Consider the following 15,562-nt stretch of genomic DNA (forward strand, 5'->3'; position numbering starts at 1 on the left):
TCATCAACGGATTTCATTATGTTTCATGAGAGATCTATGCAAAGAGATTTATGTGAGAGAAAGAGTGCTTAATGCTCTTACATTGAGAAAGAGAGAGGTGTGACAGTGTGGTTCTAACTGCTTTTTGCAACTCGGCCTTCTACAATGCCAACGGACAAGGAGCCTCCCACAACATCCCTTTTGAAAGGCCACTCAACCAACAGACAAACAACCAGTGCTCGCGGCTCCCTACAACACTCCATAGTCTAGGAGCGACAATGATAGTGCAACAGCCAAGGTTCAAAGCTCCTCTAACAGTCAGCGAGCTGACTAGAGCCCTCTATCAAAGATGGCCAACAACTCTATAAGCTACACAATGCCAAGCTCCTAGCTCCTCTTTGCAAACGATGCTTCAGCGCCATAGTCTTTCTTGGTAGCCTTCCTGGTAGAAGGCTACTCCTCGAACAATGCCAGCAGCAACTAAGTCTCCAAGTTGGCAACGAGTGCCCCAACATAAGTGCATCACACACACTGCAATGCCAACGACCACCAAGCACGAATGGGCAGCTCCACATGAGCTCATTCCTGCTTCTCCATGACCACCTAGCACAGCTCTAACCTCACTAGCCGCATAGCTCTAAACAACACCACATAGCCAGTGCTGACTACCCGACTCCTACGACACCTGCCATTGAACAGCTTCACATCAGCTGGGACAAGCTCAGAGAAGTCTAAGCCGTGTGAGCCTTAGAGGCTTGGAGCGGAAGAAGGTGAGCTTTTACCTTCCAGCTATACGTGATCTCCATTGACCTGCCTCCAAGCGACTAGCTACTATAGCACTAGCAAGGAGTCTCCAACCCCCATCTCTGCAACGGGCTCCTCCAATGCTCAGCAAATCTGTAAGCCACCCACGCAGCGCCAAGCTCCTAGATGACTTACAGCCACACAATGCTGACTCATAGCCACACAACCAGCAATAGCAGCTCCAAGCCTCCATCCGAGGTGCACGACCTTGACGATGCCTCCACGCTACAAATGAGTACACGCAATGCGAGGGCCAAAGGAACAGCCACCAAGCTTCATGGAAGACGAAGGAATCTTAAAGATTTTATCAAAATCCTAAAGATTCTGGCTACCCACATCACCAGACACGTGGCAGCTCCATAGAGCCCTATCTACCACGTGGCAGCTCTTATCTACTGCTAGTCACCTTAGCTAACTACCACATCAGTAGCCCCGTGAGGCTACCACATCATCACAGAATCTTATCTGCCACATCACTACCACATCAATATCCAGTCACATGCCACATTAATAGTGACACATCACCTACCATGTCACCCTTGCCAGCTCAGTAGTGACATGTTACCCTTGCCACATCAGCATCTGACACATCACCTGCCATGTCACCCTTACTAGCTCAGCAGTAGTTACGCATCACCCTAGCCACATCAACATCTATCACATCATATGCCACATCACCTGTGCCATGTCATCATTGCCACATGGTAGTCTGACCCCTTGCTGACATCATCAAACCATGGTTAGGTCAACATGACCTTGGGTTAGGTGAACCAGTGCCACATCTGTAGCACAATCATCCAGTGACCGCTGCAAGCACACACAGTGCTTCACAGGCACTTCATGTGACCACTCCTACCACCTCATCACTGCTCCACAGGCACATCTCTTGCTAGGCACAGTGCCACATCATCACAATGACCCACAGTGACACATCATCATTGAGCACCATTTGCACTCCTTTTGTCCCTCCACCTAGATCAAGTCGTATCTCTTGATCCAAGAAGAATTTGAGGGCGCTCCAAAAAGGACAATCGCTCATTTTTTTGTGCTCTACACACTCGTCACATCACATGCACATTTCAGCACAAGTTACACTCATATTTGAGCTTTGCCACTAATAAAACCACTTCCTACATGCATATCAACCTCTACATCGACACATTTGACCAAGCACTTAAAAAGAACAAAAGAAAAGGAATTATTTGCTGTTCTTTCATCGATTGACGGTTGGTATAGATCTAAATCACAGTAGATTAGATCGCCCATAGAGTGGACGCTTAGAATTTCCCCAAGTTGCCAATCTAAGCCATGCCTGAAATTCCTGACTAGTACCTACTCAGTCCATATGCTCACATACAGTTCCACATCATCACATTACCTGAAGCCTGACATTCATTAGTTCAGTGAGCCAACTTCATAGTTTTTTCAAAGGCATTACTGATTGTTTAGTGGGTAGATAGTACCAGAATCGATTTCACACATAGATGCCACCATTGTAAAGCCTATTCGGCTATTTCACGACATTGTGCACATCATTTCAGCCTCATAAAGCCTCTTGGCTATTCCTGGCATCATTTGCCACAAGCCTTGTAACATGGATCAGATTTTATATATTGAAGTTCTTCACCGATAGTTCAAAGATTTCACTTGGCACAGTCAGTGTTTTGCAATTGATTCATACAGTGCTTTTCACGACACTTTGAGTACATTTTTTGCACCATGTCTATGATAGCAACCTCAATCTGAAGGCATCTACTAAGCTAGACAACTCCAATTACGGTGCATGGAAATATCGAATGGAGTACTTCAAGACAAATGGGAGTATGTCGATGGGTCTACACCTAGACCATTGGATGATCCAGCCACAAGTAGCTCTACTCCACCTGTTGTCACAGAGCAGCGGGGTCTACAATGAGATCTATAGCTACACAAACAATTTTCGCACCTGTAATAGATCCTACCATTGCCCGAGCTCAGGAAAAATGGGACAAGAAAGACAAGTACGCCTATCATCTAATCAAGCAGAATGTGCAAGATGTCATGCTAGGATAGCTCAACACAGTCAAGACATCAAAAGAAGCATGGGATATGTTCGCAACTCTCTATGAGTCGAAGAACACATCCAGGATTCTCACACTGAGAAACCAAATCAACTAGAGTTTTTGCAATAGCAGCGAAACCGGTCATGCTTATGTACTCCGGATAAAAGAATACAACAATCACTTGCAACCAGCACGAGAGACTATGAACCCTGCAAAAATGGTTCAAGTCATCTTGAATGGACTAGGAGAGGGATACGAGAATCTAGTCCATAGTATTGCCATCCAACGACAAATTTTGACATTGGAAGGGCTCCAGTTAGTCCTACTTGGTGAAGAACTCATGACTTAGGCCATTCAAGCACGTAAAGGTCATTCTAATGATCAGGCATTCACAGCTTCAGACAGAAGCAGAGGTAGAGGTAGATCATTCCAACAAAGTCGTCATCATCAGCAAAGTGAGAATCAACATCAACATCATCCTTAGCAACATCAGAATCAGCAAAGAGGAAATCATTCCAATCAAGGAAGATTCCAAGGATGAGGGAATGCATCCACCAACATGTCAAACATTCAGTGCAACTACTTCCACAAATTTGGAACCTATGAAAGAGATTGCCGCAAGAAGCAGTACGACCAAGGCGATCAATCCAGTAGTAATCGAGGGAATTTCTATGGCAGAGGAAATCATCATGGTGGACATTCTAGTCATAATCATTTTGCAAATGAACATGGCAATATGTTTCTTGCAAGCGAGGAAATGCATCAAACTAATACAGTGTACGTAGACACTGATTACAATCCCAAAGAGGATTTTAGCTATCAAGTCGACCAAGTGGAATAGGATCCTTGGTATATCAACAGTGGTGCATCATCTCACATGACAAATCATCAGGAATGGATCATAGAGATGAAACCATTAGAAGGTCAAAAAAATGTCATCTATACAGCACATAATACACAAATCTAGCTCAAGGGACAAGTGTTATCCCTATGAACAATTTCACTGGTACAAAAGGATTGGTGAAAGATGTGCTCTATGTTCCAAAGCTGAGCAAGAACCACTTGTCAGTACGTCAAATGACGAAACACAACTATTGAGCCATCTTCGACGGAGATGAATGCACTACTAGAGACAAATCCAAAAGATGTCAGCTAGTAGCAAAAGGTGTAAAGGAAGGACGCTTGTACAGAATGCTAGCTACAGTTTCAGAAAAGCATGCCATGTCAGCTTAATCACAACAAATGCCACTATCTAAAAATGGCACAAGAGATATGGTCATGATAACTTCAAGTACTTTTAGATCTCAGGAATCAGAATATGGCAATTGGGATTCCTAAGCTACAATTTCTTGGCAAAGTTTGTGAAGCATGCTACTTCGACAAACAAAAGCAAACCAACTTTGGCAGAAGTACCTGAGAGTGCTCTCAACAGATGTAAGAACGGAAGAGGGAGAGAGAGAAACGGAGACCCACATAAGTTTTAGTGGGTGCAGAACCAACCCTAATCTTCTTTTTCATTCATTTATATATGTGTTTGAGTATTGTACATAACCGGGGTAAAGGCACAGTGACATTTAACCCCCACAACCTCCCACTTAAAGGACAATGTGCCTTTAAGGGAGAACAACTAGTGAGCATACTATCCAATGCCCATCAATACATGACAATACTCAAACCACTGACTAGGTAGACTCTTCGTCAGCATATCTACAGGTTTATCATCTGTATGAACCTTGACAAGCTCTATGCGCTTGTCCTTAAGTACCTCCCTGATGAAATGGTACCTAACCTCAATGTGTTTGGTCTTTGCATGAAAGACCGGATTCCGTGCTAGCTGAATAGTGCTCATGGAATCACTATGCAATGTCGGTACACCTGTATGAATCCCCAAATCTCCCACTAGCCGATCAAGCCACATAGCCTCCTTGCAACCCTCTATGGCTGCAACATACTCAGCCTCTGTGTTAAACAAAGAAATGCACTTCTGTGCATGAGACATCCACGACACTGCACCACTTGCAAAGGTGAACACATAACCAGAAGTGGATCTCCTACTATCCACATGCCCTGCATAGTCTGAATCTGTGTACCCAAGTACATGCATGTATCCTCTACCAAAACAGATGCACATCTCCTTGGTACCCTTCATGTACCTCATGATGCACTTAACTGCCTCCCAATGCCTCTTTCCTAGATTAGCCATATACCGGCTAACAACTCCCACTGCAAATGCAATGTCTGGTCTAGTAGCTATCATAGCATACATAAGACTCCCAATCGTTGATGCATAAGGAACCTTGGCCATCATGGCCCTCTCCTCATCTGATTTGGGACTATCTGTATGACTCAGTTTCACATATGGAGGAAATGGAGTACTCACTGCCTTCCCCCCCTCCATATTGAAACACTGCAATACTTTTATAACATACTCCTTCTGTGAAAGCCAAAGGAGTTTCCTACTCCGATCGCACGCGATGCGCATACCAAGAATATGACCTACAAGTCCCAAATCCTTCATATCAAAGGCCTCATGCAACTTGGCCTTTAATGCATCTAGCTCATAAGTATTCTTGCTAGCCAATAGCATATCATCCACATATAGTGCCAGGATTATCAGGCTGTTATCCTTAGCCCTTTTAGTGTAGAGGTAGTGATCAATTTCACTCCTCCTAAAACCCTGGGACCGAATGAAACCATCAAACTTCTGATACCATTCTCTAGGCGCTTGCTTAAGACCATAGAGACTCTTCTTCACCTTGCAAACTAAATGTTCTTCGCCCTTTTCTTCAAAGCCTTCCGGTTGCACCATGTAAATTTCCTCATGCAAATCCCCATGCAAGAAAGCTGTCTTGACATCCATCTGCATAAGCTCCATATCCTCTGCTGCCACTAGTCTAAGCATGCATCTAAGTGTGGTCATCTTCACAACCGGAGAGAATATCTCATCAAAGTCCACACCCTTCTCTAGCTTGAACCCTTTAGCGACCAAACGGGCATTGTACCTAGGCACATCATCACCTGTGACCTTCATTTTGTAGACCCATTTACATGGCAATGCTTTCTTTCCATGTGGTAACGAAACCAAGTCCCAAGTCTTATTCTTCATAAGTGAACTCATCTCTGATTGCATAGCATACTCCCACTTGCGTTGATCCTCGCACATCATAGCCTCTCTGAAGCAAGAAGGCTCCCCGCAATCAGTAAGCATCACATAGTCTACCCCTGGAACAAACCTATCAGGTGGCCTAGACACTCTAGATGATCTTCTCAAGGGCATTTCAGCTTGCTGTCCCACCTACATATCAGCCACATTTGGCTCATCATTTCCACCAATAGATGATCCATCATCTACCCTTGATTGTATACGTGTGGGAGTATTTGGTGGTACCATTTCTTGCACATTTGGTGCATGGACAGCTTGCTGTCTATCAACATATGTAGGTGGATTCACATCCTAGAAAGTGATTCTCCTCATTTCCACATCCCTCATGGGTGCCTTATGCATCTTCTTCTCATTGAAGACTACATCATGGCTGCATATGATCTTCTTTGCTTTTGGATCCCAGAGATGATAGCCCATGTCTCCACTTTCACCATAACCCAAAAAGATGCATTTCCTAGACTTAGGATCTAGCTTCTTTCGAAGCTCTTTTGGCACATGTGCATATGCCTCACACCCAAATATATGCAAATGAGAGTAAGAGGGCTTCTTGCCACTCCATGCCTCTTCAGGAATACCACCATCCAAACTCTTACTAGGTGATCTATTGATCACGTGCATTGCAGTCTTCATTGCCTCAGCCCAAAAACCACCAGAAAGACTTGCATTGGAAAGCATGCATTGCAGCCTTTCTTGAATGGTACAGTTCATCTTTTCTACAATTGGATTTTGCTCTGGAGTACGAGGGGATGTGAGCTCCCTCTTAATCCCACGTGTATCACAAAAATGCTGAAAGTCATGAGAGAGGTACTCTCCACCATTATCAGTCCGTAGGCATTTAAGCGTTCTACCTGACTGATTCTCAACCAAGGCCAGCCATTTCTGAAATACCAGGAACACATCACTCTTCCGAGCTATAGCATAAGCCCACACTTTCCTAGTTGCATCATCAATGAATGTCACATAGTATTCAGCCCCGCCTAATGACCGTGTAGGCATGGGACCAAATACGTCTGAATGCACCAAATCAAGCTTTTCAAACTCTTTCTTTCCCCTTCTTTTATGGGCTGATTTAGTCTACTTCCCATAGAGACAGTGCTCACAAAATTCAAAATCAGAGAAACTCAAATGCCGTACATAACCCAAACGGCATAAGAGTTTCATCCCATTTTGGCTCATATGGCCCAACCGGCAATGCCATAAAGAAGTGCTTGGCTGCTCGGTTATTGCAACAACATGATCAAATACCCCTGATACATGTAAGGGATACAAAGTCCCACACTTGGCACCCCTAGCCAAAAGCATAGAGGCCTTCTGAATTTTCCAACTCTGAAAGCCAAAAGTGGTGTGAAAACCAGCATCATCTAGCTGACCCACTGAAATAAACTCTTGGTCAACTTAGGCACATGTCTCACATGTTTCAAAATAAATGCAGACCCATTTCCAAAAGAAAACTTTATGTCACCTACTCCCACTATGTCACATGCATAGTCATTTCCAAGATGCACACAACCTGTCTTTCCACTGTCATAAGTGGAGAACCATTCCCTATGGGGAGTAACATGGAATGAAGCACCAGAATCCAAAATCCAATCCTTGGAATATGCATCATCTGAAGTGGTAAGCAACTCTACATATAAACTAGACATGAAGAGAACGTCATTGTCACTATCATGTGTGACTGCATTGATCTCCTCGATCTTCACTTTTCCTTTGTCCTCCCTTGGACTCTCTTCCTTTTGATTTGCACCCCAATTTGCATTCTTTTTCTTATCCTTTTGCTCTCTTTTCAGCTTTGTAGCAATCCTTTTTCAAATGGCCCTTCTTGCCACAGTGGTAACACTCAATGTTCCATGCCCTGGATTTGCTACGAGACTTCCCTCTTTCTTGGGACTTCCCCTTGAACTGTGATCTGCCCCTTTGCACATTTAAGGCCGCATCCTACTTGTTGCCATCCATAGACTTTCGTCTAATCTCCTCGGCCAACAAGCTACCCACAACATCATCAAATTTCAGTACTCCACTAGGTGCAGAGTTACTGACAGCTGTACGGAAGGTATCCCATGAGGATGAAGAGAAATATTGCCTTAGTCTCTGCATCAAAATTCATCTTCTGAGCCTAAAGTTGGCTGAAAATAATATTGAATTCGTTCAAGTGAGAAGCAATGGAGACCCCTTCCTTCATCTGTAGCTCAAACAACCTCTTCATGAGGTAAACTTTATTAGAGGCAGTTTCCTTCTCATAAGTGGCACACAGTTTCTTCCATAAATCTTCCGTAGTCTGCTCATTTACTACTGTGAAATAAACTGACTCTGCAAGATGAAGTCTAAAAGTAGACTTTGCTAATGCATCCAACTCATTCCAATCATAGTCAGAAATATTTGTAGGCTTAGCTTCATTCCCTGCCACGGGTTTAATCTGCTTCTTTTGAATAAGCACATCCCTTATTTGTTCTTTCCACAAAGAAAAGTTTGTCCCATCAAACTTTTTAATGTTGAAAAACTCCTTTTCAGACATGGAAGAGGATGCCATAATGCAAATGAAGCAAAATCCCAAATGCTAGTGCCTGTAAGAGAGAATCACACCAAATACTAGGTGCACCCAAATGTGTATGCCACAATAGAGTGAAATATCACCAAAACTCAAAGCTCAAAGCATCAAAAGATGCAGCTGACTCATGTGCATATACTATGCATCCATATGAGCAAATCTAGCCTGAAAGAAAATGCCAACTGCAATGGCAATCCAAAATGCCAATAAGTGCCAAATGGCTCAAGCATAAATACTGCCCATGGGCATATGCATCAATAATATCTCATCCAAGAGAGCATAATACTATCAGTGCATCACCTGCAATGTTTCAAAGCTGTCCCTCAGCATAAAATAGCATCCATGTGCAAAGCGTCCATAAAAATAGCATCCCACAAGGCAATCTGGGCCTATCAACGCATCTAATAAGGATCGCAATGCATCCAAATGGCCTATAAATCATCCACTACAACCCAATGCACACCACGAATGAGTGCACATGGCTCAAACTATAACCAGAGTGATCTGCATAAGGTATGCTCAAGAAATCATGGTCCCACAGAAAACACCACTACTGAAAATAGAACCTGAGATGCCTCAAAACATGGGCGCCATTGCATAATCGGACTCAGCAAGAAAATCTACAAATATCTCTCTTCTGCCGAATCTCCAAAATTCCAACCGATGAGTGAGAAATGGGAGTCAACACTTATGCACTGCCATGTGGCATAAATCTAAGGTTTCAAAACCTTAGAATGAAAAATGCATAACAGAGAGACAAAATCGAATACACAGAGATCTATAACTCTAAAAATACTCCACCGAATCACGCAAGAATTGACAGGTAGGGGTTTTGGGTGTCTGAAACGCAATGGGATAGACGGTTTTAGAAATCGTGGTCTTAATCACTGGGTCCAACACACGGACTGAAAAACGTTTTTCGAAACAGAGCTATTTGTAAACCCCACCGGAGTGCAAATGATGAGCAACATAGAAGTTTTAGGACCTCTTGAGTCCACTGGAACTGACAGATCTGCAAATGGTTGCTCCAAACTTGAGTTCCAATACCCGGGCAGAAAAACGCAAAAACTGACACAATGAGTCAGAAATCCAATGGAGTGATTTGAGATTCAAGAATGAAGGTGTTTCCAAGCTCCTGAAGTGATGTGGACACCAAAAGCAAGCAATAGTTGCCTCTATAAGTCAATACGGAGTCTCTGTTATCGAACGGAACAGGGAAAAGCTCAAAAAACGACTTTTTCTTTGAAAACACTTAACAGGCTCTCAAAACCACTTTGCAAAACCGAAATGACTTTTCCAATGGTTCCTCCAAGGTCTCTGCACACTCGGATGCAAGTAAAGTCACCACAAAGCTTCCCACAGAGCTTCTCCTTCCTCCCACATAGCTACTGAGCTTCAAGCATTCATGCACGCTTAGCTAGATCACCCGCGCTCTGATACCAGTTGAGAGTGCTCTCAACGGAAGCAAGAACGGAAGAGGGAGAGAGAGAAACAGAGAGCCACACAAGTTTTAGTGGTGCAGAACCACCCTAATCTTCTTTTTCATTCATTTATATATGTGTTTGAGTATTGTACATAACCGGGGTAAAGGCACGGTGACCTTTAACCCCCACAGTACCTCTCATGCACGAGGCATTCTTGATTTGATTTATACAGATGTATGGGGTTATGCCCAAACCCGCAACATTAATGGTTCACTTTGTTACTTGACTTTCATCGAGACTATAGCAGATATTGTTGGGTCTACTTTTTGAAAGAGAAATCTAAAGTGTTTTCTAGATTTCAAGAATTCAAAAGCTGTGGTAGAAAACCAGACAGGCAGAAAGATCAAAGTCATCAGATTAAACAGAGGAGGTGAATACATGTCTTCATCATTCATGAACTTTTGCGGACATTCGAAGACAATTCACATGTGCAGATACTCCTCAGTAGAATGCAAGAGCTGAAAGAAAGAATGGGACTTCAGCAAACAGTGCTAGAGCAATGCTTAGTGAGAAGCATCTTCCAAATCAATATTGGGAAGAAGTAATAGCCCACTGCAAACTATTTGCTTAATAGGCTTTCGACCGCGAACCGATACAGGGTATGACTCCTTATGAAGCATTCACTGGACACAAGCCACACATTAATGGTATTATTGGGTGAACCCAATCTCATGGACATTGATCACTTTTGAACTGGGGTATTTGGATGGTGTATTTATAGAAGTTTCTAGAAGAGGAAAGGAGATAGTGACCCAGCAATATGGCTGTGATACAGTTGAGATCTATGTAGGGAATTTGATTTCTAAGAGATGTTGAGGTGGCATGAATTCAGTGAATTCCTATCTGGTGGTAATGGTATTATTGGGTGAACCCAATCTCATGGACAGTCTATGGTTTGATCACTTCTGAACTGGGGGATTTGGATGGTGTATTTATAGAAGTTTCTAGAAGAGGAAAGGAGATAGTGACTTAGTACATCCACGAATATCTCAGTTTTTGGCACGACCTTTTTAGGGGTTGTAGCAGGTGTCCATGTGGGCATGGTAATACTCTTTGCATTTTTGTTTGCATTCTGCATAAGGTATTTGAACTTTCGAGTAGTTTTAATAATTAGAGTGCTTTAAAAAAATGACAATGATTTTTTAGAATTCCATATTGCTTTCTCTTTATATAGGAAAAAAGAGGATTCTCTATATCATTTACTAGTTTGTATAACTAGGAAGTGTGCAAACTAGAGAAAATGAAACATTTACACCAATGCCAGATCAAGATGTGTCTTGACGGCACTTGCATGCTTAAACATGCTACTAGATATTTTAGGGCGGGGCAACATGTCATCAGATTGAATTAATAGGTGGATTGGCCTATCCCCCAGGGTGACACATGACACATGGAGGGACTTTAATCCATAGGTAATATGCAGCCTAATGAGGCCTTGTAAAGATGTAATTATAGGGGTCTCTACCAACCCCCCTTCTCTTGTATCCACCCCTCGGTGAGGGTTTTTAGGGTAGTCTATGCTTGTTGCATGGCTATGAGATGGGGTGTGGATCCTTGCACTCGATGCACTCATGGGGCTATGTGTGTGGGGTAGGGAATGGAAAATAGCAATTGCCTAAAAGTCAAAAGCTTGTTGCTGTAAATTTTAGATATGATAATCATCGACCATAGCTAGTTCCCAACTATTAGAGTTCTTGATGTTGAGATTGATCCTTTGATAGTTGGGAATGGACTATGGCTTTTGATTACCAAGTTCAGTAAGATGTTGAGATTGATCCTTAAGGCCTTCCCTTGAGATCACAAGCACGAAGTAGGCCTTCTCTTAAGATGATGATTTTGGGGTTTGAAGAAGGACTAAACATTATTGCTCTTTCGTGTCTCCTTCCTCTAATTCAAAGTAGCTTGTTGTGTTTCCCCAAAAGCTCTTTTCCAAGTGGTTTGATAAAAATTTATGCAACATAGGTTTTCTTACAATGTATTGCAGTGTGATAGCTCCATTGAACATGGAAGAAATGCCCTCTAACATCAATATGACTTGTCCTTGGGTTTGTTAGGGCCTGAGCTGACTGATTATCATTGGCATATAGTAGTTGGCTTTGTCTCATCAAAGCTCAAAAGAAATTGTGAGTGGTTTGTTGGATAATTGTGAGATAGCACCTTGTGCTAAGAAAAATGCATATCCTTGTGTTGATCCTCTTGTTTTAGGATCACCGACATAATTACAATCATAGTATCCATGTAGGCTTATATGACTTCCTCTATATTCTATGCCAAATTGTATTATGCCTTTGGTATACCCTTTTGTTGCATTAAAATCTATTTGTTTTGGATTTAATACAAGTAAACTAGCGTGTTAATAGCATAACAAATAATTGGCCTAGTGATTGTAAGATAGATCAATGAATCAATGAGTTGTGTATAGTACCTATCATTGACTTGCCAGCTTTACTTCTTCTGTTGTTAATCTCAAACTATATTCCATAGGTTTAATTGCAATCTTGTAGTAGGTTCCCACGGGGTTCACTTAGAAATATGTAAGTATAACACGTGGGTTCAAATGGAGCGGTTTTTTAATTCAAAATTTTAAGGTAAATTTATAGAAATGTATATACAGTTAGGGTTTTATAATTTATTTAAACAAAAATAGTAAGTGTGTACAAAAGGGGATCTTTTTATCCATACACTTTCATTTCTTGTGATATGGATGTTTTCCATTATGAAGCCTTGTCAATCCCTAAATCCCTTGAGGTTGTTGTTTTCCTATCAATTAGATCACACACTTGATAGGATTGTCTTTCTTCACTATAACCAACCATAATATATTTTATAGATTTTACATCTAGTTTCCTTCTATGTATGTGAACATATGCAATGTATCCCAAAAAATTGAGATGCCCGATTTTTGGCTTATAACAATTTAATCCTTCGTACAGTGTTTTCTCTTAGGATTCTTCATATCATTTACTAGTTTAAAATGAACATAACTAGGAAGAGTGCAAACTCGAGAAAATTGAACATTTCTTGGATAGCCTATCTAGGGAATCACTAGTAAAAATTCCCTATCTAAGAAAAATGACTTCTTATATGGAGAATCAATGACAAATTTCTCTACATAAGAAATCTTTCCTATATAAAGAAAATTTTTCCTATATGGATAAAATTTTCCTATGCAAACAAATTTCCAATATAAGGGAATTTGTCATTGATTCCCTAGATAAGGAGTGATTTTTCTTAGATAGGGAATTTTTATTAGTGACTCCCTAGATAAGCTAATTAGAGAAGCTGCCACTATAAGATACGTAATCCACCACCAATTACACCAATTGGGTTGCACCCATGCCACCAATTGTACGTAAGTTGTCCATAGTCCACATACAACTTTGACCTCCTACCCCACGATCCACACATTCATGAGTAAGAGTTATGAATGGCTATAAAACCATGTTGCGTTTTGGCCCCCAGTAGGGCCCCACCCCATATCTATGCAACATCTTTAGAACACCCACATAAATTTTGGGAGAAGATACTCTAAATATCTACACACCACTACATACAAGGCATCATTAGGACACATATTGCCTATGGGGCCAAACTCCCTGTATTCACCCTACTATGAGTCGAGTCGGGTTAAGGAGGGAGAGAATCTAATCCCCTAATTTAAAATCGACCCATAGAGCGTCAACCCATGCAAAATAAGTGGCCATTGCCATGAACATGAAATCATAGGCCTTAAGAATATTGTGAATCTCCATGCCATGAAGTGCTTGGATAATGTGTCACTTGCAAAAGGAGAGCATGTGAGCACGATTGATGTCTTTGACTCTCCACATATGAGGGGCTAATACAAGAAAACACTAATAGTAGTCTAAGGCACTTGAAGCGAGACCATTTTGTTGCTCTACCAATCCTGTTTGCAACAATGTGAGGAGTGGTGTAGTAATTGAGAAGATCATATGGCTGGCAGAGGGGATGGTGAAGAGGAATTAAAAGCATGAAGGCATTGGGCTTAAACTTGCTTATATTGGGTTGATTCATGTTGCTAATAGAGGAGTTTGCCAAACAACAAAATTGAAGTTTGAATGTATGCAATATCCCTTCCTTTCATATAAAATCTATTAAATAGTGACACTTAGTAGTGCTAAAGCATCATAAGAATGTATTTTAAGGAAGGATTGAATGGGTACTCACTTGAATGATTTTGATAGAATTAGATGACATAATGTATCTTGAGCGAAAAGGGCCTACGATGTCCTAAAGTTGGACATTTTTTGACCTTTTAAACACATAGACCTTGCATGCTCTTCAAGTGTATAAGTGTGTGTGTGTGTGTGTGTGTGCGCGTGTGTGTGTGTCCACCTAGAGGCGTGTAAATTCATACTTTCCTCCTTTTGTTTTTGGAGTTTTTTGGCAAATTCCCTAGTGGCTTTTTCACTTTTCTAGTTCTTAGTTAACCTCCTGGCTTTTCCCAGGGGCCTTCTTGTAATCTTTTTACTTTTGTACTTCATGGTGGGTTTTTGCCTCTTCTGAGCTTTCCCAAAGAGAAATATAAAATTTCACTAAAAAAAATATGTGTGTGTGTGTGTGTAGAGAGAGAGAGAGAGAGAGAGAGAGTTTGCGGTGTGAATGCCCAAACTTGCATAAATGAAGAGGGTGGAAGAAACATGGGGACTCACAAGTGAACACACATGCATGTGTGCACGGATTGACCATAAAAGAGATAGTAGTCCAAGGTATGAATGCACAAAATCCCATGTACAAGTGCAAGAGAGAGGAGTTGGGTGTGAATGATAAACTTATGCAAACAATCCATAAGAGAGAGAGAAGTTGGGTGGCAAAAACAAGCAAATAATCAAAAACTTCAATGCGCAAAGGAGAGAGTGTGAGAGAGAGAGAGAGAGAGGAGTCAGGTGTGAATGCATAAACTTACTAAAACATGAACTAACAATCATATACACAAAAGGGAGACAGAATACATGCACATTTGCCAACTCTCTCTCTCTCTCTCACACACACACACACACACACATATTTTTGTTGTTGTAAAACACACACACACACACACACACACACATATAGAGAGAGAGAGAGAGAGAGAGAGAGAGAGAGAGAGAGAGAGAGAGAGAGATCAAAGATGTACTAGACAAACATTAAACCACATCCGAATCCATTTGACTTGGAGAGAGAGAGAGAGAGAGAGAGAGAGAGAGAGAGAGACAGGGAGAGAGAGAGAGAGAGAGAGCGCCCAAAGATGTACTCACAAACATTAAAAGACACACCAGGGGGGGAGACCTAGGGGGGAGACAGAGAGAGGGGGGGGGGTGTATATGTGTGTGTGTGTGTGTGAGTGAGTGAGTGTGTGTGTGTGTGTGTGTGTGAGAGAGAGAGAGAGAGAGAGAGAGAGAGAGAGAGAGAGAGAGAGAGAGAGAGAGAGAGACAGAGAGAGAGAGAGACAGAGAGAGAGAGAGAGAGACGCGTGTTGATGGGGAAGAAAAGGGGATGATATCTTTTCTGGTTGGTAAGTTGGGTATTAGAAACTTTCGCA

This window comes from Dipteris shenzhenensis, chromosome 15, assembly GCF_047967505.1.
Source record: "Dipteris shenzhenensis isolate YYH24624 ecotype China chromosome 15, Dip_SZ_1.0, whole genome shotgun sequence".
NCBI lineage: Eukaryota > Viridiplantae > Streptophyta > Polypodiopsida > Gleicheniales > Dipteridaceae > Dipteris > Dipteris shenzhenensis.